Below are 26,142 nucleotides of genomic sequence, written 5' to 3'. Positions count from 1 at the left end.
ATAGATAGATAGCAGTAAGTAAGTATCTTACTCTTCTTTTCTTTTCTAGCCTTACCTTTCCCCATTCTTTTCTGTGCCACAATGTATCCTTCAGGTTCCAGGCATCATGATCTCTCATTTCTACCTCTATAAAACACACCCAGGAGATCTTGTTTCCTGAACTCCCTACCATCAGTCCATTCTATAAGCAGCAGCCAGAGTGATCCTTTTAAATAATGTCAGGTCACACAATTCCTCTACTTAAAACACTCCCATGGTTTGACAGATAAAATACAGAATGCCCAATTTGATGTATATTTCTGATAAACACAAGACATTTTAGAAATTATACCCTAAATATTTCATGGAGCATGCTTATACCATAATTATTCAGTTTTCTAGTATAAGTATGTCCCAAATGTTGCATAAGACATATATATGTGTATATAAAACACATATATAAAACATAAAAAATATATAAAACACATATATATATTATATATATATATTATATATATATATTATATATACATAAAACACATACATATGGTGTTTATCTGAAATTAATATATTACCTGAGTGTCCTATCTTTTTATTGGGTAAATTTAATAATAAAAGCAAGCTCCTTACACTGTTCTACAAAGTCCTGTGTGGTTAGGCCTCCGAGACCTCTCTGATTTTGATCATTATTACTCTGCTTATTGTTTCCTGATACATTAGACACTCTCCCTTTAGAGCCTATGCTCTGATTGCTTTTTTTTTAAAAATTTTTGCCTAGGAAATACACAAATAACCCTATTTAATGCTGCAATTCATTTTCTCCCCAGCATTCCTGAATCGCCTTACATTGTTCTACTTGTTTTTCCATGGCACTCATCTCCTTCATGTTTATATTCATGTGTATATTTAGTGTGTTCATTGCCTGCCTGTTCTTACTCAAAAGAAAGCTTTATAAATGAAGACATGTTTGCTCACTAACTACCTAGAGCAGTGACTGGCACAAACAACTCATTCTGTAAATATTTAGTGAATGAATGACTAATAAAATGTCCTAATAAAAGGACACAAAGAAAGCAAATTCAAAAATTAAGTAACAATCTCTCATGTTATAGGGTGATATAGATTGTAAGTAATTATGGATTAAAAATAAAAGTTAAAGCATTAAATTCTGTTTGTAGCCTATTCATGGACTTATATGTGAAAATGAATGTTCTTATATAAGAAATGAATATAAACTACATTTTTTTCTATTAAATGTGATAAATACCAGTCTAGATATTGCTATTGCCTAAGTGTGCCATTCTTTTGTTATGTGTTATTTTCTGTTGGCTTTTTAGAACTGGAGTGTCTCTGTATGGCTCTATTGGTGTCAGTAAAATCACAAAAATGTTCAAATGAAGAAAAGGGAACAATAGACTTGTTTGGCATTTCCACTGTAATCTCCTATTTAGAAGGGTCAAAATTATTTTCTGGGTAAGCATGGCAGAACAATCTGTACTAAATGTTGTAGCTTTAAAAAAGCCCATTCTGTGTTCAAATATATTAGTACCCAGAAAAATATTATCTCATTCATATCCTAGATTCTATGTCTCAGTCCTAAAGATTAGAAAAAGCTCTCTTAAAGGCTTACAAAGGAAATTAAAGATTTTATATTGGTGATGAAGTAGGAAGGGAAACAAAGAATAATAACAGTCTGATCTCTATAGGAGAAGGATATGTTGTGATGTTTTTTAGACATACAGGCAGATTACACATTTATTAAAGGCTGGACCATTATTAGGGGAAAGCGAAGTGTTCAAAAATAACTGCTGGAACATGCCATGTCAACTCTTTCTAGCAATTATCAGGAGCCCGAATATGGGCCATAATTAATATATGCTTTTTTATGAATATGCAAAATTGATGAGAAAAGGCTGAATGAGAAAACAGAAGAATGCTTAATTGGAATAATAATCTAAATTTGCTGTGAAATTATTATTTTACTCTTGCAGTAAAATAGTAATGTGACATAAAATGATAACCATAGAGGAATTCAACTGTGGTTGTGGTACATGGCTTGTAGAACTTGATAAACCAGATCTCCTGTCAAATTGTAATACCCAGTATAGGAGGTAAGGGCTGGTGGCATCATGGAGGAGGATTTCCCCCTTGCTGTTCTCTTGATAGTGAGTGAGTTCTCATGAGATCTGTTTGTTTAAAAGTATGTAACACCTCTCCCTTTGCCTCTTCCTTCTTTTGTGACCATGTAAGATGTGCCCGCTTACTCTTCATTTTCTGCCATAATTGCAAGTTTCCTGAGGCCTCCCCAGCCACGCTTCCTGGACAGTCTCTGGAACTGTGAATCAAGTAAATCTCTTTTCTCAACGAATTAACCAGTCTCACTTAGTTCTTTATAGCAATGCAAAAACCAATTAATACAGAGATTAAGGACTCATCTGGCATGAGACAATAATAAACTTGCGTAGGAGGACTCCTACACTTGCTGACCCTTCCTAAACAAATAGTGACAGGCCAGCTTTAGAGATAATGGGGAAGAAAACTGACGTTCAAATCCAAGAAACTCAAGAAAAACCTATTTCTCTTTCAAGATGGAAAAGAAACCATGGTTTCTAGATCTGTAAAGGCCAAGGTATAATGATTTTCATTTATGTTTTTTAAAAGACTCAGAATATCTAAATTGGCCATATTTAAATCAACGTAAATAGCATGACTAAGCCAGGAATCTTAAATAATATGGAAACATGGTCATCACGTGTCCAAAATATGTATGTATGTATGTATGTATGTATGTATGTATGTATCTATCTATCTATCTATCTATCTGGAATTTATTTCTGTACTTGTCTTTTTTTCTGCCCTGCAAAATAAATAAATAAATAAATACCCATTTGTTCTTTTATCTAGAGCAAAATGATTATTATAGTTTGTATGTTCTTAGGGTAGCAGTAACCACCATTATTTAACAGTATTTTTCTTTCATGGATAAAGCTCTTTTACTTGGGAAAAATCATATTTCTAAGTTACTTCATTGGAAAAATGAAAGCCTTAAACTAGACTTCTAAATTCTCTTCCTCCAAGTCTACTTCTTTATTATTATGACATTTTCTTTATTGTCTTTACAATGCAAAATCCAGCTAGTATTAGAGACTCAGACTTAAAAATCTTTAAAAATCTTAAAGAAAGCAATCATAAGGCTTCAAAGAACACACAGTTGAGGAATATGTTAACCACATCTCATTTAAGAAAACAAGTTAAGATATAATTGGCAAATTAAAAGAAGACAACACTGATTATTTATGAAGAAAATGGATATAGAAAAGTGAAAACCTATGATTTTTAATGAAAAGGATCAATTAGTTAATTTGTAAAAACTACAATGATTTCTTACCCACATCTCTACACAAACACACACATGCATAGTTAGCCAGACATGAAGATAAGTAGAAATAGGTAGGCACAAAGATAATAAGTCAGAGAGTATAAGCTTAATGTACTTAAATTAGTTTAAAAAGCCCATAGTGCCAAAATAGAATGCCTTACTCCTGGTTTTAAAGTAATCTTATTACTCATCCAAAATATTTTCAGTTTTTTTCTATTCTAGTAGGAAGTTATATGTGGAATGGCATTTTGGAATTGTGAGGAGGACAATACTGTAATTCAATGATATGTTTTGAATTCCAGTGTTACTACATACTGGCTCCTTGATCTTGGAAAACTATTTCATCAAAAATTTTTAAATGAATCTCTTTTTCTAGTTTAAAAAATGAAACAATGATTCTTGCTTCACTCTATGCCATGCAATTCCATTGACAGTACTAGGTTAAAATGCAGAAAAATGTTTAGTTAAATGGGGGTATGTGTGATTTGAGGGAAGTGTATACATTTCTTTGACAATGTATATGTAATAATAATGTGCAAATATTACTGTCTTAGTAGTTGTAGGAAGAGTCATGTTGAGGGGTGAAGAAATCATAATTTACCTAATTTATTTGGTGCTACTTCATTATGAATTATTACAGCATATTATTCACTATTTGCAAAAAACAGGTAAAGTAGTAGTTGCCATAAATGCTTCACCTTAATAAATAAATCCATTTGTACCACATAATGAAGATGATGTACATTAAAATGTCATGGACATTTTAATAATAGACATTCTAACTGGTGTGAGATGGTGTATCATAGTCATAATTTTCATTTCTCTGATGGATTGGATAAAGAAAATATGATACATATGTACCATGGAATACTATGCAGCCAAAAAGAGAATGCAATCATGTCCTTCACAGCAACATGGATGGGGTTAAAGCCCATTATCCTAAGTGAATTAACATAGGAACAGAAAACAAATACCACATGTTCTCACTTATAAGTGGGAGCTAAACATTGAGCACACATGGACATCAACATGGGAAAAAGAGATACCTGCAGATTACTAGAGGGAGAGAAAGAAGAAGAGCATGTGTTGAAAAATAACTATTGGAAACTATGCTCAGTGCCTCAGTGCAATATACCCAGGTAACAAATGTGTGCTCTATGTGTAAAATTAAAGTCAAATTTTAAAATAATTCATGAACATGGAAATGACTGTCATTTACCACTTGCTACTGTAGTTTGTTTTTTTCATGCTGTTGAACTGTAAGCATACCCAAGATAGGCTTGGTCATTTTCTCCTGCCGATTCATCTCTCATAATGTAGTTATAACTGCAGCCACTGCTTTGACTGTGCTCCAGTCCCACTCTTCTGCATACCGCAGGGATGAGTGGCTAGGTAGAGGACCTGTCTTTTACTGTCTGCATCTCTCTGCTTATGCGTGCCCTAGGGGAAAGGGTTAAAGCTATATTTTGAATAAACTTGTTTGGGAAGGAATTTAGAAAAGATATTCAAGATTACATAGCTCTTTTCTTCTTCATCTTATTGCCATCTCCTATCATCATAAGTTCACCCTGGTCCCTGTCCTTTATTTCTTTACCCTCCTTTTTTAAAAAAAAACTTTCTTGCACCTGTTTCTTCAAATCCTTTATTCCCAGGACTGCTACATATCCATACATTTCTAATTTACACTTCCAATTTTTAGGAAGGGGCATGCGAATTCTTCAAATACATTAGTTTCCAATATTGCTTGGTTTCCATTTCTCCAATAGAAAAGATTTCTTATATGACTCAGTTTCACTTAGCCAGAACTATGGGTAATAAAATTTTACATTGTGGTTTTCCTTGAACAGTCCCAGTTACACCTGATATTCTGGAATAATTATTAATAACTCCCTCGTTCACCTTGAATATTTTTCTAGTTTCCATGAAAATTTTATGGCCTCCAAACTGTAGGAGAAAACTAATGTAATTAAACTAAATTCATATTATTTTATGTATGATTGGAAATATAACTCTCCTTCACATGAACAACTGAAAATAGGTATTTCTCTCTCTTTCTCTCTCTCACACACACACATACACACACACACACACACACACAGAGGAAACTATACTAACAAAAAAGAGAAAAGGACTACATGCGATACTTCAACTAAACTTGAAACTATTTTTTTTTGTAGAAATTTGAGTCATAAAATAAAAGGGTATTAAAATATAGAGGAAGACATTTTATATATTTGATGTTTAGGGATAGAAAAATGGGTAAGTATTCAATTTAAAATTTGTTTCTTGCCCATGAAAATATTATCAGAACTTCAGATAATCATAAATACATCTTATGTAGAATCTTATCTTAGTTGAAGTAGCTACTGGTAATATTTGACATTTTCTTACCTCTGCCTGAGATGTTCTAGGACATACAAATGAATCGTGCTCACTACCACACTTTCACACCAATTCCTGGATAACTTCTCAGAATTATTTACATTTTTGTTGACATGTAATCTTAAGCAGTATCTCTGAACACCTATTACTTTGCATAAGTCGTTTGTTATTCATCTTCAATTTAAGCAAGGAATTATTTATTCTTTCTTTTCAAGCTGCATGATGAATGAAACAGAATAGAGAACCCAGAGATAAAGCTACAGACCTATAACCATCTGATCTTAGACAAAGTTCACAAAACAAGCAATGGGTAAAGGACTCCCTGTTCAAAAAATGCTGGGATAACTGATTAGCCATATACAGAAGACTGAAGCTGGACCCCTTCCTTACACCATATACAAAAATCAAGTCAAGATAGATTAAAGACTTAACTTTGAAACCTAAAACTATAAAAATTCTGGATGATAACCTAGGAAATACCATCCTGGACATAGGCCCTGGCAAAGGTTTCATGATGAATATTCCAAAAGAAACTGCAATGAAACAAAAATTGACAAATAGGACCTCACTGAACTGAAGAGATTATGTACAGCAAAAGAAACTATGGACAGAGTAAACAGACAACCTACGGAATGGGAGAAATATTTGCAAATATGCATCCGACAAAAGTCTAATATCCAGAATCTATAAAGAACTTAAGTAACTGAACAGGCAAAAAACAAACGACCTCATTAAAATTGGGCAAAGAACATGAACATACACTTTTCAAAAGAAGACATACATGTGGCCAATAAGCATATGAAAAAAAGTGCTTAACATCACTAATCATCAGAGAAATGGAAATGAAAACCACAATAAGGTATCATCTCATACCAGTCAGACTTATTATTAAAAAATGAAGAAATAATTGATGCTGGCTATTGTGGAGAAAAAGAAAATACTTATACCCTGCTGGAGGGAATGTAAATTAGTTCAGTCATTGTACAAAGCAGTGTGGTGATTTCTCAAAGAACTTAAAACAGAACTACCATTCAACCCAGCAATCCCATTATTGGGTGTATACCCTGTGTTAGGCCGATCTTTCTTTTTTTTTTTTTTTTTTTTGAGACGGAGTCTCGCTGTGTCTCCCAGGCTGGAGTGCAGTGGCGTGATCTCGGCTCACTGCAAGCTCTGCCTCCCGGGTTCACGCCATTCTCCTGCCTCAGCCTCCCAAGTAGCTGAGACTACAGGCGCCCGCCACCACGCCCGGCTAGTTTTTTGTATTTTTAGTAGAGACGGGGTTTCACCATGTTAGCCAGGATAGTCTCGATCTCCTGACCTCGTGATCTACCCGCCTCGGCCTCCCAAAGTGCTGGGATTACAGGCTTGAGCCACCGTGCCCGGCCAAGGCCGATCTTTCGTTGCTATACATAAATATTTGAGACTGACTAATTTATAAAGAAAAGAGATTTAATTAGCTCATGGTTTTGCAGGCTTTACAGGAAGCATGGTGGCCTTAGCTTCTGGGGAGGCTTCAGGAAGTTTCCAATCATGGTAGAAGACAAAGGGGGAATAGGCACATCACATATCAAAATGGGAGCAAGAGAGCAGGAATTGAGGGGGAGGTGACACACATTTTAAAATAATCAGGTCTTATGAGAACTCAGAGAGTTCACTGATCACCAAGGGGATGGCCCAAGCCATTCATGAGGGTTCCACGCCTCCATGACCCCAAATCTCCTACCAGGACCTATCTCCAACATTGGGGATTATAAGTCAACATGAGATTTTGGAGGGGAAAAATATCTAAGCTGTATCATTCAAACTCTGACTCCTCCCAAATCTCATATCCTTTCCACATTGCAAAATACAATCATGCCTTTCTAACGGTCCCCCCAAAATCACAACTCATCCCAGCATTAACTCGAATGTCTAAATTCCAAAATCTTGTCTGAGACAAGGCAAATCTCTTCTACCCATAAACCTGTAAAATCAAAAACAAGTTATTTACTCTCAAGACACAATGGGGGTATAGGCTTTGGGTAAATACTCCCTTTTCTAAAGGGAGAAATCAGCCAAAACATAGGGTTAAAGGGGCTTACAGTCCCCTAGTATGCTTAAAACTTAGCAGGACAGTTATTAAATACTAAAGCTCCAAAATAATCTTTGACTTCATGTCCCACATCGAGTGCACACTAATGAGAGCAGTGGGATTCCAAGGTCTTGACCATCTCTACCCCTGTGTCTTTGCAGGATGCAGTTCTCACAGCTGCTTTAACAGGTTGTTGAGTCCTTGTGGCTTTTCCAAGCACAGGATGCAAGCTGCCAGTGGCTCTACCACTCTGGGGTCTGGAGGACTGTGGCACCCTTCTCACAGCTTCACTTGGCAGTGTCCCATTAGGATGCTATGTGGGATCTCCAGCCCCACACTTCCCTTTGGCATTTCCCTAGTAGAAGTTACCTGTGAGAGCTCCTCCGCTGTAGCAGGATTCTACCTGAGCACTCAGGGTTCCTCACACATCCCCTGAAATCTAGGAAGAGTCTGCCAAGCATTATTCACTCTTGCACTCTGTGCACCTACAGGCTTAACACTAGATGGAAACCACCAAGGCTTATGCATTTCACCCTCTGAAGTAGCAGCCTGAGCTATATCTGTGGCCCTTTGAGTTGAAGCTGGAGGTGGAGTGGCTAGGAAGTGGGAAATAGTGTCCTGAGGCTGCACAGAGTGGTAGTGATCTGGCCCTGGCCAAGGAACCATTCTGTCCTCCTAGTCCCCAGGGCCTGTGAATAAAGAGTGACATGGTTTGCCTTTGACCCCATCCATATCTCATCTTGAATTTTAGTTCCCATAATCCCCACATATCATGGGAGGGACTCAATGGGAGGTAATTGAATAATAGAGGCAGTTACCCCCATGCTGTTATTCTCATGATAGTGAGTGAGTTTTCAAGACATATGATGGTTTTATGAAGAACTTTTCTCCCTTTTGCTTGGCAATCCTTCTTGCTGCTGACATGTGAAGAAGAACGTGTTTACTTTTTCTGCCATGATTGTAAGTTTCCTGAGGTCTTCCCAGCCATGTTGAAAAGTGAGTCAATTAAACCTTTTTCCTTCATAAATCACCCGGTCTCAGGTATGTATTAGCAGACTGAGAAAGAACTAATACACAGGGGCTACCTCAAAGGTCTCTGAAATGCCTTCATGGCCTTTTCCCCATTGTCTTGGCTATCAGCACATGGTTCCCTCTTAGTTATGCAAATTTTTCTACTAAGTGGTTGCTCCATAGCCTGCTTGAATTTTTCTCCCCAAAAAGCTTTTATTTTCTCTTCCACATGGCCAGGCTGAAAATGTTCCCAACTTTTATGCTTCACATCACTGTTAAATATAAGTTCCAGCTTTAAGTAATTTTTTTGCTTCCACATCTGTGTGTAGGTTGTTAGAAGCAGTCAGGCAATATCTTTAATACTTTGAAGATTAGAAATTTCTTTCACCAGATAACATAAACCATCACTATGAAGTTCAAAATTTCATAGATCCCTAGGATAGATCTATCAACAGCCAAGCTTTTTGCTGAGGCATGACTTTTACTCCAGTTCCCAATAAGTTCTTCACCGTCATCTGAGATCTTGTCAGCCCGGACTTCACTGTCCAAATCACTATCACCATTTTGGTCACTAGTAGTTAACCAGTCTCTGTAATTCCAAACTTTCCCTCATCTTCCTGTCTTTTTTGAGCCCTCCAAATTCAATCTCTGTCTGTTATCCAGCTCCAAAGCTGCTTTCACATTTTCAGGTGTCTTTATAGCAATGCCTCACTCCTGCCACCAATTTTCTGTGTTAGGCCATTCTTGCTTTGCTATAAATAAATACATGAGACTGGATAGTTTATAAAGAAAAGAGATTTACTTGACTCATTGGTTCTGCAGGCTTTAGAGCAAACATGGTGGCATCTGCTCCTGGGAAGCCCTCAGGAAGCTTCTAATTATGGTGAAAAGCAAAGGGGGAGCAGGTCCATTACATGGTAAGAATGAAAGCAATACATGTCACATGCATTTAAATCACCAGATCTTGTGAGAACTCAGAGCAAGAGCTCAATTATCACCAAGGGGATGGTCCAAGCCATTCATGAGGTATTCGTCATCATGATCCGTACACCTCCCACCAGGCCTCACCTCCAACATTGGGGATTATAGTTCAACATGAGATTTGGTCAGAGACAAATATCTAAACTGTATCTTAACCAAGGAATATAAATTATTCTATAGTAAAGACACATACACACACATGTTCATCAAAGCTAAGTCATGGAATCAACCTCAATGCCCATCAACAATTAACTAAATAAAGAAAATGTGTCACATGTACACCAGGTAATGCTACGCAGACATAAAAAGAATTAGATCTTGTCCTTTTCAGAAACATGAATGGAGCTGGCAGTCACAATCCTAAGAAGATTAACACAGGAACAGAAAACCAAATACCACATGTTCTTACTTATAAGTAGGGGCTAAATATTGAGTACAAGTGGACACAAATAAGGCAATAATAGACACCAGGGCTTACTTGAGATTGGAGAGTGGAGTACCGATCAGGTATTATGCTTATTACCTGTATGATGAAGTAATCTGTACACCAAACCCTGGTGACTCGCAGTTTACCTATATAACAAACATGCATATGCACCCTGAACCTAAACTAAAATGTGAAAAAGGTTACTTCTAATTATAAAAACAGAAGCTCTACAGATATCTGAGAATAATATTGTATCTAGTTGAATGGCTCTGTTTTATAAGCAGTACATTGACAAAGGCATAAATGGCACCAAAAGCAGATGTATTTTCGACAAGCAAAATAATATGTTGTATTACATTCATAAAATGGTCATTTTCTCAATCAGAATCCAATTAATGTGAAATTGCAAACACATAAACATTTATAAATGCACCTACAATGTCAAATACAATGTTTACTCTCTACTTTTGTGAGAAAGAGACAGATGATATACAAAAGTTATTATCAAATAAATTATAGCATCTATTTTATCAGCCCTGCAGATGATATCTGATTCCTTATGACTTCTGTGCTTTCCACACTGTAAAGTGTGATGTTTAAGAGGGTAGTCCTATAATGCTGAAGTATTTTAAGTATAAATACTATTGAGGACCCAAAATGTGTAGATTAACATAGGAGATAAAATTTAATTGAAATAATTCCTGGCACATAATAGGAACTCAATAAATGTAATTAAAAATAATGAGCCTTTTAGTCAAGAGATTTACGATTTAATAAAAGAACTCAGGAGAATACATAGTAAATTGTATGTAAAACAGAATAAGAGTAAGTACAAGGGTAAAAAAATCTACCTTACCCCAGCCTTGCTTACACATTTCACCAAATGTGATAACAAGTCTAATTTGTTACTTTGTGTGTTTGCTGGAAGTCCTTAGAAGAGACCCTGATAAATACCAAATGTTGTCTTTCTTTGTTCTGCCCAGCTTAGGTCTAAGTATCATTCCATTATTTTCCCCTATAAACCTCTTAAAATAACTTTTTCCCTTTATGTATTTTTTTCAAAACAGGAGAAATCAGTCATAATAACTATAACTTGAACAGAAAAATAATTTCGTTTAACTTAAAATCCACTTATTACAACAGAAATAGTACATATACCACAAAAATATAGTCCCAACGTGTGATGTCAACAGTATCAGGGATTTATGGGGTCCTCAATTCCTTGGCCATTGCTGTGCAAGAGGTTCAATATCCTAAGCTGGGTTACAGCCAAAATGGGAAGAGAAGGGCTGTGCTGTGATGGCCAGGTAACAAATGGAACTTTACTTTTTAATTCTGAAGACTCAAACGTTTTGGAGGGGAGGAGTCGTAGGGAGAAGTTATTTTTTTCTTTAGAGTTGAACAAGCTAGAGCTCCAAAAATCCTTTACCAATAAGTCTGTCTAAGCAGCTGATGCAGTGATTTTACCAAGTGGCAGGACGTTAGAATGAAGATGTTAACATGCTGTATTAGCACTGTTGATATGGTCATACTGATTGCCATACCAAGCTGGTAAATATGTTCATATTAAAATGTAATTCAAAGAACAGAAACATATTGGAGAAAATGTCCCCGTTTTATATTTTATAATGAGATATATTCTCAATATTTCTTTAGGTTGAGTCCAACTAACTAAAGTAAAATTTAAAATGGATATCAAATATTAAGAGATTAGGATGACAAATGGCAAACATTTTGTTGAGTTTACGCCTTGGTATGTTGAGTTTGAAATAGGCCTTTAGCGTATCACAGTAGTTTGACACCTACAGTTTATTAGTGTAAGAGCTTTTCTCTGGTGCCAAATTTGCCTCTTAAATTAATGATTGGCTTGAAGCCTTTGGTGAGAAACAAGCTGATAAGCATTAACCTATATCTAGCATATGTTTATAATTGTGCCCTTAAGGAATCTGCAACACAGTTAGGAGGTAAGATGAATGGAAACAAAATAAACAACAATTAAGTGCTGAATTTGCAGCATTAATTCAACTTGTAAGAAAAAATTCATAGCAAGAAGACAGGAGATTAACGACAACATCATGGAATCTTTTATACATAACAGGATACTTTAGTTGACTTAAAGAGCTTGAAGTTTTCAAGAATGAGATTTCAATAAATAAGTAAAAATTAAAAGAGGTATTCCAGATGAGAATAACATCACTGAAATAGGAATCATCATTAAGTGATAGGATAATGGTCTGGGAGGAAAAAAAAAATGATGTTTTCCAAAAAAGGATAAATAAAGGAAACTTCCAATTTCTCAAGTTGTCTTTAAAAAATCCACAGGAGGAAAGGCTAGTAAATACTTAAATTGAAATTTGTACTACTATTTACATTTTTAAAATCTGTTTTGGGACCTAAACCACAGATAAGGTAGAAAGAGAAAGGAACAAGAGCAGTTTCATGGACATAATCATTATCTGCACGGTCAGCTCATAGATTGTCTCATATTATTGACCAGATGTGTTGAGATATGTTGTAGCCTTACAATAAATGTGAGAAACACCGTTACTGTCTGTAGATAGATCAATTATTATCTCACACTCATCCACACTATTGAAAACTTTCTTCGTTTAGGTCTTCTACTTTTAGTATACAGTTTTTCTCAAGAATAGTGTTTAAACACAAATCAAGAAGATTTCAGATTCCCACAAGAGAAGTTAAGAAAAAGAAAGAAAAAAGTTTAAGAAGGTCCAAAGTAGAGTTTATAAAACATTCACCTTAAAATTCTTAAGATCAAAGAGAATCTTATTAAAAGGCCAAAGCCATAATACAGATAAGCTATAATTGTTATTTTAGATTGAGAAGTTAATCTTTGCCAGTTCCAGAGATAAGTGCTTCATATGCTTTTATATTTGTTATATAAAATAACTCTTAAAAATCACTATGAGGTAAATGTTATTATTCCTGTTTTTCTGTGAGAAAATTTTCTTATATCCCATATTCACTAAGTGGCAAAGTCAGGGTATAGACTCAAATTCACTTGATTCAAAAGCCTGCACTTTCAACCACTGCCTTAGTTTCTCTCCAAGAACAGAGGAGCTCCTTTGGATCAAGCTGCAACCAGGAGTTAGGAGGTATTAGGTTGGTGCAAAACTAATTGCGGTTTTAGCCACACATGCCTTCTCCGATCTCTTACAACAGGTATTTTCAACATCCTTGGGACTATTCAAAGAATTATTGAGAGCACAATTTGAACAACATGAATTTAGTTATTTTTGTGTTATGCAATAATATAAGGTTGTATTTTACATTCAATCCTGACAACTATTTAATCCTCAAACAACTATTTAATTCCAAATGTTTAGGCTCTTTCCTAAACGTAATTATGATACTGACAATTATGTGTTGCATGCTAGTATCAAAACATCTCATGTAACCCATAAATATATATACGTACTATGTACCCAAAAGAAATAAAAAGAAGAAAAGAAAATCTGAATCTAATCTTAATTTAGAAATAAACATTTTTCAAAACTACTTCAAGAATTTTTAGCTTTTGAAATACAGATTGTTTTTAGTAATCACATTAGAATATTACAGTAATTGTCTTGTTAAAACCCAGAAGGTATGATGTAATTTAAATAATACTAAAAGTTCAGTTAGGTTCCTTAAAACTTGACTAAAAGACCTTTAAATTATGATGAATGTAGAACATGATTTTGTACTAAAACCACTAAACATAACCTTACTTGTAAAATATATTTTTGGGAAATGACTTCAAATGAAATTTTGGATGTTTATAAAGAATCTGTTTTTGGCCTTAACCTCTTGCTTTCTCCACATACAAATGCATCGCTATAATGGTCTACATTTCCTCCATTCATTTCCATTTTTTTTAGCAGTGGGATAGAAACACTCCATGACAATTTTTGTTATTTCGGTTACCAGGAGCAGACATTGGAACAAAATCAGAAAAATGTAGAGGTGCAAGTATCAGGGCTCTTGGATGAGGTGATAGGAATTGTGAGTAAACTGTACTGAGAGTAAAGGCAGAGTTCACGACAGAGAGATATTTGTTGACTTGGTCCTTTTGGCAATGCTGTGCAATAAAAATATAACATAATGTCCATTTAAATTTGATAGTATCTATATTAAGGTAAAATAAAAAGAAATAGGTGACATTAATTAAAATAATAAATTTTATTTAACCTAATATATGCAAAAATGTTTTAGCACATAATTGGTATTAAAATTTTTAATGAGGAATTTTATGTTCTTTCTTTATACTAAGTTTTCAAAATCTGATTTTTTACACTTTCAGCACATCTCAGTCTGGACACTAAAGTTTCAATTGCTAAAGTGTGTTTTGAGTCATGTTTAATGAAAATAATATTGTGCACCATGTCAGCTTCTAAATTCAAATTCAAATAAATTATAAATTTAGATCTTGAACTGCAGTAGCCACATGACAGGCACTTAACACACAATGAGTGGCTGTCAGTTGACTCTAGACTTAGTTCTCCTGGATTTACCTACATTTGTTTACACAACTTTTATTAGAAAATTCCTGTTTCGGGGGCATTTTTCAGGTCATGCAAGTCATAAGTATCTGACTTGGTACATTATTGTTGTTTATATTTTGTCAGAATCAAGGAAGAAACAAGGCGTAGGAGTCAGATAAATCTACATTTGAACACAATCCACAAAAGAAGAATGTATATTAGGCCATGACTTGTTTGGAAGACTTCTATTTAATTATAAAGCATCTTGTTAATTTCATGTGTCTACTTAATTGAGCTAAGGGATACCCAAAGAGCTGGTTAAACATTTCTGAGCATGTCTTTAAGGGTGTTTGTGAAAATGATTAGTCCTTCACTTGGAACTGAGTAAAGCTGATGGTTCTTAGTGTGGATATGCATCATCTGATCCTCTAAGGGCCTGAATAAAACAGAAGAGTGAAGGAAAGTTGAATTCACTCTCTCTTTCTCACTGATTAGTTGAGTTGAGACATTCATTTTTCTCCTGACCTTTTGGTTCTCAGGCCTTTACGCTCAGACTGGAATCGACACCATTGACTCTCTGACTCTCCAGCCTTTGAACTATACCATTGGCCTTTCTGGGTCTCTTGCATAGAGCAGATTGTGGGATTTATCAGTCTTCAGAGCTTCATGAGCCAGAATTTTATAATAAATCTCCTATTGTTTCTGTTTCTCTGCAGAACCCTGACTAATATACATCTTCTATGAAGATATATGGGAAATAATTTACAGCTTGTTACAAAATAGTTTAATCCAATTATTTTCCAATAAAAAATAATTAAAATGTCTAGCTGGGGGAATTTGTGGTATTCATGTAGCATTCATGAAAGGTTAGGCCAATACAGAACACAGTGGGGACTTGGATAGGCATCATGAGCGCGTGAAACACAGTCAGAGTAGCATGAGCACATGAAGTAGATATGCACACTTAAGTACAAAAAAACAAAACAAAACAAACAAAACCAACCACAAATGTAAACTTCAGCTTCCTGGAAAGTTGAGCCCAGGATTTATTGCACACTCTGTCTATTTTTATATCCAATGAAGTCAATGCAGAGGATTGTAATGAGATAGATAGAATTCTGTCGGCACCACAAACACCTATTCAATGAATGCCCAACCCAGAGAGATGAGGTGCAAAGCCAATATGTGCCAGAACACCAAATTCCATGGGGTCTGATGGATGTTGCCAGGTGAACAACACTCTGTCTGAATATGCTGCTTGGCTAAAGGCAGTGACTGTTTCCTATGAATAAGACAAAAAGCCTGCTGATAATATTTTGGAGCTTACTCCCAAAGAAGACTACTGAAAGAACTTTTGTTAAATGTTTTGTTAATTCATATCAATGTGTATTTGATGAATTTGAGGGTATTTTAGTGCACATCTGCAGCACATGGCCTGTATTTTTCAGCTGCTCTTACGATTTAGCTACAAGTATTTTAAATCCCAACTGTCAGCCCATAAGCACTGACCGTGAATGTTGAGCTTCACAAGCACATTGCCAGTGGCAAAAACACCCTTGCTGGGGTCATCCGGTTGTGGGAAATATGACTCAGCTGACTTTTTGCTGTGGGTTACTTGAAGATGCCAGAAGAAATTGCACTAAGAAGCCAACTTCACCCATTCCATGATACTGCCCGGGTCATTTATAGATTTTTCTCTCCTTCTGAGACAAGAAATGTTGTGAAATAAATCAATAGAGCTCTTTGGTGTAGTCAGTAAAGTAATATACACTTTCATCCTTTACATTTGCATAGGCTTTGTCAGTCATCAAGTCTTTTTAAATCCATCATTTCATTTTATCACTAAAATATCCATGTGAAGTATGCAGGGCAAAAACATTATTCCTTCCATTTAATAGTAAAAGAAACAGAAGCTCAGAGAAGTCTAAGGTAATGTTGAGACATGCACATATTGGCTAATGTCCAAAAAGGCATTTTGAATAAAATAAGAGGGGAAACCAACTAAAAAATAATATATATTTGGCATCAAGAGCATCTTGAAGCAAGAGTATTTAAGAAATTTCTCTTATATAGATGTCTGCTGTTTATTTTCTTTAGTGTAAGGCTTCTGTCCTCCTATATAGTGCTATAAAAAACAACTAAGAGATCACTAGAATGAGAAAAGGATGACAGAAAAGAAAGAAAGAAAGAAAGAAAGAGAAAGAAAGAAAGAAAGAAAGAAAGAAAGAAAGAAAGAAAGAAAGAAAGAAAGAAAGAAAGAAAGAAAGAAAGGAAGAAAGAAAGAAAGAAAGAAAGAAAGAGGGGAGGGAGGGAGGAAGAAAGGAAGGAAGGAAGGAAGAGAGAGAGAGAGAAAGAGAGATAAAGAAAGAAAGAGAGAGAGAAAGAAGGAAAGAAAGAAAGAAGGATGATGAGGATATTGCATTTCTCATGCACTCATGTTTTATCTCACTTTATGTTCCAGGTAATATATGGCAGGTCAAAACAGAGAGTCTTTGAATCACTTGCTCCAAGCAGACGCATGTTAAATTCAAATAACAATAATTAACATTGTTAGTTCTTACTGAATGCCAGGCACTGTTCAATACATTGTAATATGTTTGGTAATTTAATCCTCAGGTTACCCAAAAAACATAGGTAATATGGCTAATTTCATTTTACAGATGAGAAAACTGAAGCACAAAGCCATTATATTAATTAGCTTCTGTTGTTTAATAAATTATCCCAAATTTAGTGCCTACTACAACAGACATTTATTTAGCTCATGATTCTGTGGTTTAGAAAATTGGTCTGGGCTCATTTAGGCAGTTGTTCTGCCATGGTTGAGCTCTCTTATGCTTCTGTGGTTAGATGCACATCAATTAGATGCTGGATGGCATGAAAATAGTAACTGGGTCACATGTGTCTCATCATCCAGCAGACCACCCTGGGCTTGTTCACATGCCAGTGCTTGGTAGAGAATAAGAGTGGAAGAGAGCAAGGCCTAAATTTGTAATTGGTGTATTCCAATTCTGCCACATTCTATTAGTTAAAGCAAGTCACAGTACCAGTCAAGACTCAAGGGATGAGGCAATATACCCTATACTTAATGGGAGGGGATACAACGTAATGTTGTAAAGGGATGTGGATACTGGAAGGAGTGCATAACTGTGGCTGTGTATGCTATGCAGCAAACTAAAACTGAAATAAATAAATAAATAAATAAATAAATAAATAAATAAATAGGGGGAAGGCAGAGTGAATTTAACTTTATTGGATATTCTTTAATCTACTGAATCCAATACTTTGAATGACCACCTCTGATATACTCTCAAAGTTGTAGTGAAACAAATATCCCCTTCTGTATTAGCATTAGCCTCCTAAAGGCTTCTCTATTTTTTTTTTTTTTTTTGATACGGAATCTCACTCTGTCGCCCAGACTGGAGTGCAGGGGCACCATCTCAGCTTACTGCAAGCTCCACCCCTGGGTTCATGACATTCTCCTGCCTCAGTCTCCCGAGTAGTTGAGACTTCATGCGCCCACCACCATGCCCGGCTAAGTTTTGTGTATTTTTTTTTTTTTTTTTTTTTTTTTTTTTGAGACGGAGTCTCGCTCTGTCGCCCAGGCTGGAGTGCAGTGGCGCGATCTCGGCTCACTGCAAGCTCCGCCTCCCGGGTTCCCGCCATTCTCCTGCCTCAGCCTCCTGAGTAGCTGGGACTACAGGCGCCCGCCACCGCGCCCGGCTAATTTTTTGTATTTTTAGTAGAGACGGGGTTTCACCGTGGTCTCGATCTCCTGACCTTGTGATCCGCCCGCCTCGGCCTCCCAAAGTGCTGGGATTACAGGCGTGAGCCACCGCGCCCGGCCAAGTTTTGTGTATTTTTAGTAGATACGGGGTTTCACTGTGTTAGCCAGGATGATGTCAATCTCCTGACCTTGTGATCCACCTCCTTGGCCTCCCAAAGTGCTGGGATTACAGGCATAAGCCACCGAGCCCGGGCAAGGCTTCTCTTGAAACTGAACGTGCCCTGAGTTGCAGACAGCGGTGCTGCAACACATCTATGAGTTAATTTGAGAACCTTCGAAAGCTTTTACTTGGTGTAATATTCAAAGTGAGGGACAGAAGTCAAAGACTTTACTCTTAAAATTCATTACCTCTAATGGCTTTGGGTTAACTCTTATTTTCTCAAATGTATTCCTCTTTATACAGCAGGTAGAGATAGATTGTGATTGTTCTCATCTTACTCTAAAATTTAAAGTTATTAAGCAACTATTTATTGAGTTCCTTCTATAAGTCAGACGCTTAGCTACAAGAATTGAGATGCAAGACAGAAATACATGCCCCTTTGCCCTGATTCAAGACATAAACAAATTCAATACTACAGAAATGTGTACTATGATAGAAGCATAATGCAACGTGAGAGAGAAGGAAAACCTATCTTAGAATTGAGGTGGCTGTTGAGAATTTAAGAACAATTTCTGCATAGCAGTGAAGTTTTAAAAGATAATGTGTAATAACCAGGCAACATTAGGTTAGAAAGGTGGAATGTGGAAACATCATCCAGACGGAGCATCAACTAAAATATTGCATTAGATTGAGCTTCAGTTGTCTAGATGGGAAATACCAAGAGACTTATACAAAAGCAATGACTTTCTGTTCGCACATGTACCCTACAACTTAAAGTATAATAATAATAAATAAATTAAAAAAAAAAAAAAAGAAAACAACCCAAAAAAAAAAAAAAAGCAATGACAAGGAGGATGGAAAAATAGAAGGGAGATTAGAGAGATGTAAATGAAATGGATTTGATAGGAATCAGTAACTTAATAGATATGAAAGCCAAGAAATAAGTATGATAGTTGAGGATAACTCCAGATATTTCCCTTCTGCATATATAGGTGTGTGGGCATATATGTAGATTTTACATGTATTCACTACATATGTAATGTATAGAAAGGGGGCATAAGTATTTCCTATAGAAGCCTGTGTTGAGAATATATATAAGCTTGCTCATCACAGCATCATAATTTTTAATAGCAATCTATTGCAAAAACACAGATATCAACACTTGTGAAATAGAAATCTGGATCTAAATGAAAATAAACTTCTAAATTAGGTTTGTAATCATAGATTTTAGACCTATTTTTTAAGTATTCTACAGATATTTTCATAGATATGTGTAGGCTATAGATTTCTAACATTTTGATTTAATACTATGTTGATAACATTTCCAATATCATTAAATATTCTAAAAAGACCCATTCCGTAATGATCACATACGATTCTACTACATGATGCTATCCTATTTTATTTTTACAATTTCACTGATGTTTCTTATAATTCAGTCTTATTTTAATCATTCACAGCACCACTGTCTACGTAAAGGATAGTCAATGTATGGCATTTTCCATCACCAGGATCCTCCCTGAGGAGAAGGATGGTCAGCCTATCACTTGCAGTGGAGCACTTGAAGGGTGCCTGAACTCATGAAGCATAAGGACACTGGCTCCATTTCCTCTACAGCTGACAGTTCTCTGCAGATTTCTCCCTTTTTAAGGGCAAGAGCTGGACTTAGAGAAAAAAAGTTTCTGTGACCATTAGTGTCTCCTTTCTTCTTCTTCTTCTTCTTCTTCTTCTTCTTCTTCTTCTTCTTCTTCTTCTTCTTCTTCTTCTTCTTCTTCTTCTTCTTCTTCTTTTATTTTTTTTTATTATACTTTAAGTTCTAGGGTACATGTGCATAACGTGCAGATTTGTTACACAGGTATACATGTGCCATGTTGGTATACTGCACCCATCAACTCATCATTTACATTAGGTATTTCTCCTAATGCTATCACTACCCCAGCCCTCCACATCCTGACAGGCCCCAGTGTATGACGTTCCCTGCCCTGTGTCCATGTGTTCTCATGGTTCAACTCCCACCTTTGAATGAGAACATGTGGTGTTTGGTTTCCTGTCCTTGTGATAGTTTGCTTACAATAATGATTTCCAGCCTCACACAGGTCCCTGCAAAAGACACAAACTGGTCCTTTTTTATGGCTGCATAATATGCCATGGTGTATATATGCCACATTTTCTTAATCCAGTCTATCATTGATGGACATTTGGGTTCGTTCCAAGTCTTTGCTATTGGGAATATTGCTGCAATAAACATACGTGTGCATGTGTCTTTATAGTAGCATGATTTATAATCCTTTGGGTATATACCCAGTAATGAGATTGCTGGGTCAAATGGCATTTCTAGTTCTAGATCTTTGAGGAATTGCCACACTGTCTTCCACAGTGGCTGAACTAATTTACACTCCCACCAACAGTGTAAAAGCATTCCTATTTCTCCCCATCCTCTCCAGCACATGTTGTTTCCTGACTTTTTAATGATTGCCATGCTAACAGGCATGAGATTGTATCTCATTGTTGTTTTGATTTGCATTTCTCTGATGATCAGTGATGATGAGCATTTTTTCATGTGTCTGTTGGCTGCATAAATGTCTTCTTTTGAGAAGTGTCTGTTCATACCCTTTGCCCACTTTTTGATGGGGCTTATTTTTTTCTTGTAAATTTGTTTAAGTTCTTTTTAGATTCTGAATATTAGTCTTTTGTCAGATGGATAGATTGCAAAAATTTTCTCCCATTCTGTAGGTTGCCTGTTCACTCTGATGATAGTTTCTTTTGCCATGCAGAAGCTCTTTAGTTTAATTAGATCCCATTTGTCTATTTTGACTTTTGTTGCCATTGCTTTTGGTGTTTTAGTAATAAAGTCCTTGCCCATGCCTATGTCCTGAATCGTATTGCCTGGGTTTTCTCGAGTTTTTATGGTTTTAGGTCTAACATTTAAGTCTTTAATCCATCTTAATTAATTTTTGTATAAAGTGTAAGGAAGGGATCCAGTTTCAGCTTTCTACATATGGCTAGTCAGTTTTCCCAGCACCATTTATTAAATAGGGAATCTTTTCCCCATTTCTTGCTTTTGTCAGTTGCTTCAAAGATCTGATAGTTGTAGATGGGTGGCAGTATTTCTGAGGCCCCTGTTCTGTTCCATTGGTCTATATCTCTGTTTTGGTATCAGTACCATGCTGTTTTGGTTACTGTAGCCTTGTAATATAGTTTGAAGTCCGGTAGAGTGATGCCTCCAGCTTTGTTCTTTTTGCTTAGGATTGTGTTGGCAAATGTGTGCTCTTTTTTGGTTCCATATGAACTTTAAAGCAGTTTTTTCCAATTCTGTGAAGAAAGTCATTGGTAGCTTGATGGGGATGGCATTGAATCTATAAATTACTTTGGGCAGTATGGCCATTTTCACTATATTGATTCTTCCTATCCATGAGCATGCAATGTTCTTCCATTTGTTTGTGTTCTCTTTTATTTCATTGAGCAGTGGTTTGTAGTTCTCCTTAAATAAGTCCTCCACATCCCTTGTAAGTTGGATTCCTAGGTGTTTTATTCTCTTTGAAACAATTGTGAATGGGAGTTCACTCATGATTTGGCTCTCTGTCTGTTATTGGTGTATAGCAATGCTTGTGATTTTTGCACATTGATTTTGTATCCTGAGAACTTGCTGAAATTGCTTATCAGCTTAAGGAGATTTTGGTCTGAGATGAAGGGGTTTTCTTAATATATAATCATGTCATCTGCAAACCAGGACAATTTGACTTCCTCTTTTCCTAATTGAATATCCTTTATTTCTTTCTCCTGCCTAATTGCCCTGGCCAGAAATCCAACACTATGTTGAATAGGAGTGGTGAGAGAGGGCATCCTTTTCTTGTGCCAGTTTCCAAAAGGAATGCTTCCAGTTTTTGCCCATTCAGTATGATATTGGCTGTGGGTTTTCCACAAATAGCTCTTATTATTTTGAGATACGTTTGATCAATACCTAGTTTATTGAAAGTTTTTAACAAGAATGGCTGTTGAATTTTGTTGAAGGTCTTTCTGCATATATTGAGATAATCATGTGATTTTTGTCATTTTTTCTGTTTATGTGATGGATTACGTTGACTGATTTGCATATGTTGAACCAACCTTGCATCTCAGGGATAAGGGCAACTTGATCATGGTTGATAAGCTTTTTGATGTGCTGCGGTATTTGGTTTGCCAGTATTTTATTAAGAACTTTCACATCAGTATTCATAAGGGATATTGGTCTAAAATTCTCTTTTTTTGTTGTGTCTCTGCCAGGCTTTGGTATCAGGATGATGTTTGCCCCATTAAATGAGTTAGGGAGGATTCCCTCTTTTTCTATTGCCTGGAATAGTTTCAGAAGGAATGGTACCAGATCCTCTTTGTACCTCTGGTAGAATTTGCCTGTGAATCTGTCTGGTCCTGCACTTTTTTGGTTGGTAGGCTATTAATTGTTGCCTCAATTTCTGAGCCTGTTATTGGTCTATTCAGAAATCCAACTTGTTCCTAGTTTAGTCTTGGGAGAGTATATGTGTCCAGGAATTTATCCATTTCTTCTAGATTTTCTAGTTCATTTGCTAAGAGGTGTTCATAATATTCTCTGATGGTAGTTTGTATTTCTTTGGGATCAGTGGTGATATCCTCTTTATCATTTTTTATTGCATCTATTTGATTCTTCTGTCTTTTCTTCTTTATTAGTCCTGCTAATGGTCTATCAATTTTGTTGATCTTTTGAAAAAATCAGCGCCTGGATTCATCGATTTTTTGAAGGATTTTTCTTGTCTCTATCTCCTTCAGTTCTGCTCTAATCTTAGTCATTTCGTGCCTTCTGCTAGTTTGGAATTTGTTTACTGTTGCTTCTCTAGTTCTTTCAATTGTGATGTTAGGATATCAATTTTAGATCTTTCCTGCTTTCTCTTGTGGGCATTTAGTGCTATAAATTTCCCTCTAACTACTGCTTTAAATGTGTCCCAGAGATTCTGGTACATTGTGTCTTTGTTCTCATTGGTTTCAAAGAACATCTTTATTTCTGCCTTCATTTCATTATTTACCCAGTAGTCATTCAGGAGCAGATTGTTCAGTTTCCCTGTAGTTGTGTGGTTTTGAATGTGTGGTTTTGAATCCTGAGTTCCAATTTGATTGCACTGTGGTCTGAGACACAGTTTGTTATGATTTCTCTTTTTTTACATTTGGTGAGGAGTGTTTTACCTCCAACAATGTGGTCAGTTTTGGAATAAGTGCAATGTGGTGCTGAGAAGAATGTATATTCTGTTGTTTTGGGGTGTAGAGTTCCATAGATATCTACTAAGTCCTCTTGGTGCAGAGCTGAGTTCAAGTCCGGTTAACCTTCTGTCTTGTTGTTCTGTGTGATATTGACAGTGGGGTGTTGAAGTCTCCCATTATTATTGTGTGGGAGTCTAAGTCTCTTTGTAGGTCTCTAAGGATTTGCTTTATGAATCTGGGTGCTCCTGTATTGGATGCATATATATTTAGATTAGTTATTTCTTCTTGGTGAATTTATCCCTTTACCATTATGTAATGGCCTTCTTTGTCTTTTTTTTATCTTTGTTGGTTTGCAATCTGCTTTATCCCAGACTAGGATTGCAACCCCTGCTTTTTTTTTTTTTTTCTTTCCATTTGCTTGGTAGTCTTCCTCCATCCCTTTATTTTGAGCTTCTGTGTGTATGTGCACATGAGATGGGTGTCATGAATACAGCACACTGATGGATCTTAACTCTTTATCCAATTTGACAGTCTGTGGCTTTTAATTGGGGCATTTAGCCCATTTACATTTAAGGTTAATATTGTTATGTATGAACTTGATCCTGTCATTATGATGTTAGCTGGTTATTTTGCCCGTTAATTGATGCAGTTTCTTCATAACATCGATGGTCTTTACAATTTGGCATGCATTTGCAGTGGCTGGTACTAGTTGTTCCTTTCCATGTTTAGTGCTTCCTTCAGGAGCTCTTGTAAGGCAGGCCTGGTGGTGACAAAATCTCTCAGCATTTGCTTGTCTGTAAAGGATTTTATTTCTCCTTAACTTATGAAGCTTACTTTGGCTGGATATAAAATTCTGGTTTGAAAATTCTTGTTTTTAAGAATGTTGAATATTGGCCTCCACTCTCATCTGACTTGTAAGGTCTCTGCCAAGAGATCCACTGTTAGTCTGATGGGCTTCCCTTTGTGGGTAACCCAACCTTTTTCTCTGGCTTCCCTTAACATTTTTACCTTCATTTCGACCTTGGTGAATCTGACAATTATGTGTCTTGGGGTTGCTCTTCTTGAGGAGTATCTTTGTGGTGTTCTCTGTATTTCCTGACTTTGAATGTTGACCTGCCTTCCTAGGTTGGGGAAGTTCTCCTGGATAGTATCCTGAAGAGTGTTTTCCAACTTGTTCCATTCTCTCTGTTACTTTCAGATACACCAATCAAATGTAGATTTGGTCTTTTCACATAGTGCCATATTTCTTGGAGGCTTTGTTCGTTTCTTTTTCCTCTTTTTTTCTCTGAACTTCTCTTCTCACTTTATTTCATTATTTTGATCTTCAATCACTGATACCCTTTCTTCCACTTGATTGAATCAGTTATTGAAGCTCATGCATGTGTCATGTAGTTCTCATGCCATGGTTTTCAGCTCCATCAGGTCATTTAAGGTCTTCTCTACACTGTTTATTCTAGATAGCCATTTGTTTAATCTTTTTTTTCATGATTTTTAGCTTCCTTGCAATGGGTTAGAACATGCTGCTTTAGCTCGGAGAAGTTTATTACTACCGACCTTCTGAAACCTACTTCTGTCCACTTGTGAAAGTCATTCTCCGTCCAGCTTTGTTCCATTGCTGGTGAGGAGCTGCAGTCCTTTGGAGGAGAAGAGGCACTCTGGTTTTTACAATTTTCACCTTTTCTGTTCTGGTTTCCTCCTATCTTTGTGGTTTTATCTACCTTTGGTCTTTGATGTTGATGACCTACAGATGGGGTTTTTGTGTGGATGTCTTTTTTTTTTATGTTGATGCTATTCCTTTCTATTTGTTAGTTTTCCTTCTAATAATTAGGTCTGTCAGCTCCAGGTCTGTTGGAGTTTGCTAGAGGTCCACTCCAGATCCTGTTTCCCTGGGTATCACCAGCAGAGACTGCAAAACAGCAAATATTGCAGAGCAGCAAATATTGCTGCCTGATCCCTCCCCTGGAAGCTTCATCCCAGATGGACACCTGCCTGTATGAGGTATCTGTTGGTGTCTACTGGGAGGTTTCTCCCAGTTAGGCTACATAGGGGTCAGGGATCCTCTTGAGGAGGCATTCTGTTTGTTCTCAGAGCTCAGTTTCTATGCTGGGAGAACCACTGCTCTCTTCAGAGCTGTCAGACAGGGATGTTTAAGTCTGCAGAAGTTTCTGCTGCCTTTGTTCAGCTATGCCCTGCCCACAGAGGTGGAGTCTGTAGATGAAATAGGCCTTGCTGAGCTGTGTTAGACTCCCCCCAGTTCAAGCTTCCAGACCACTTTTTTACCTACTTAAGCCTCAGAAATTTTTGATGCCCCTCCACCTGCCAGGCTGCTGCCTCACGGG

The sequence above is a fragment of the Macaca nemestrina genome, chromosome 3, assembly GCF_043159975.1.
Source record: "Macaca nemestrina isolate mMacNem1 chromosome 3, mMacNem.hap1, whole genome shotgun sequence".
NCBI classification, from domain to species: domain Eukaryota; kingdom Metazoa; phylum Chordata; class Mammalia; order Primates; family Cercopithecidae; genus Macaca; species Macaca nemestrina.
This window is presented reverse-complemented; position numbering follows the sequence as displayed.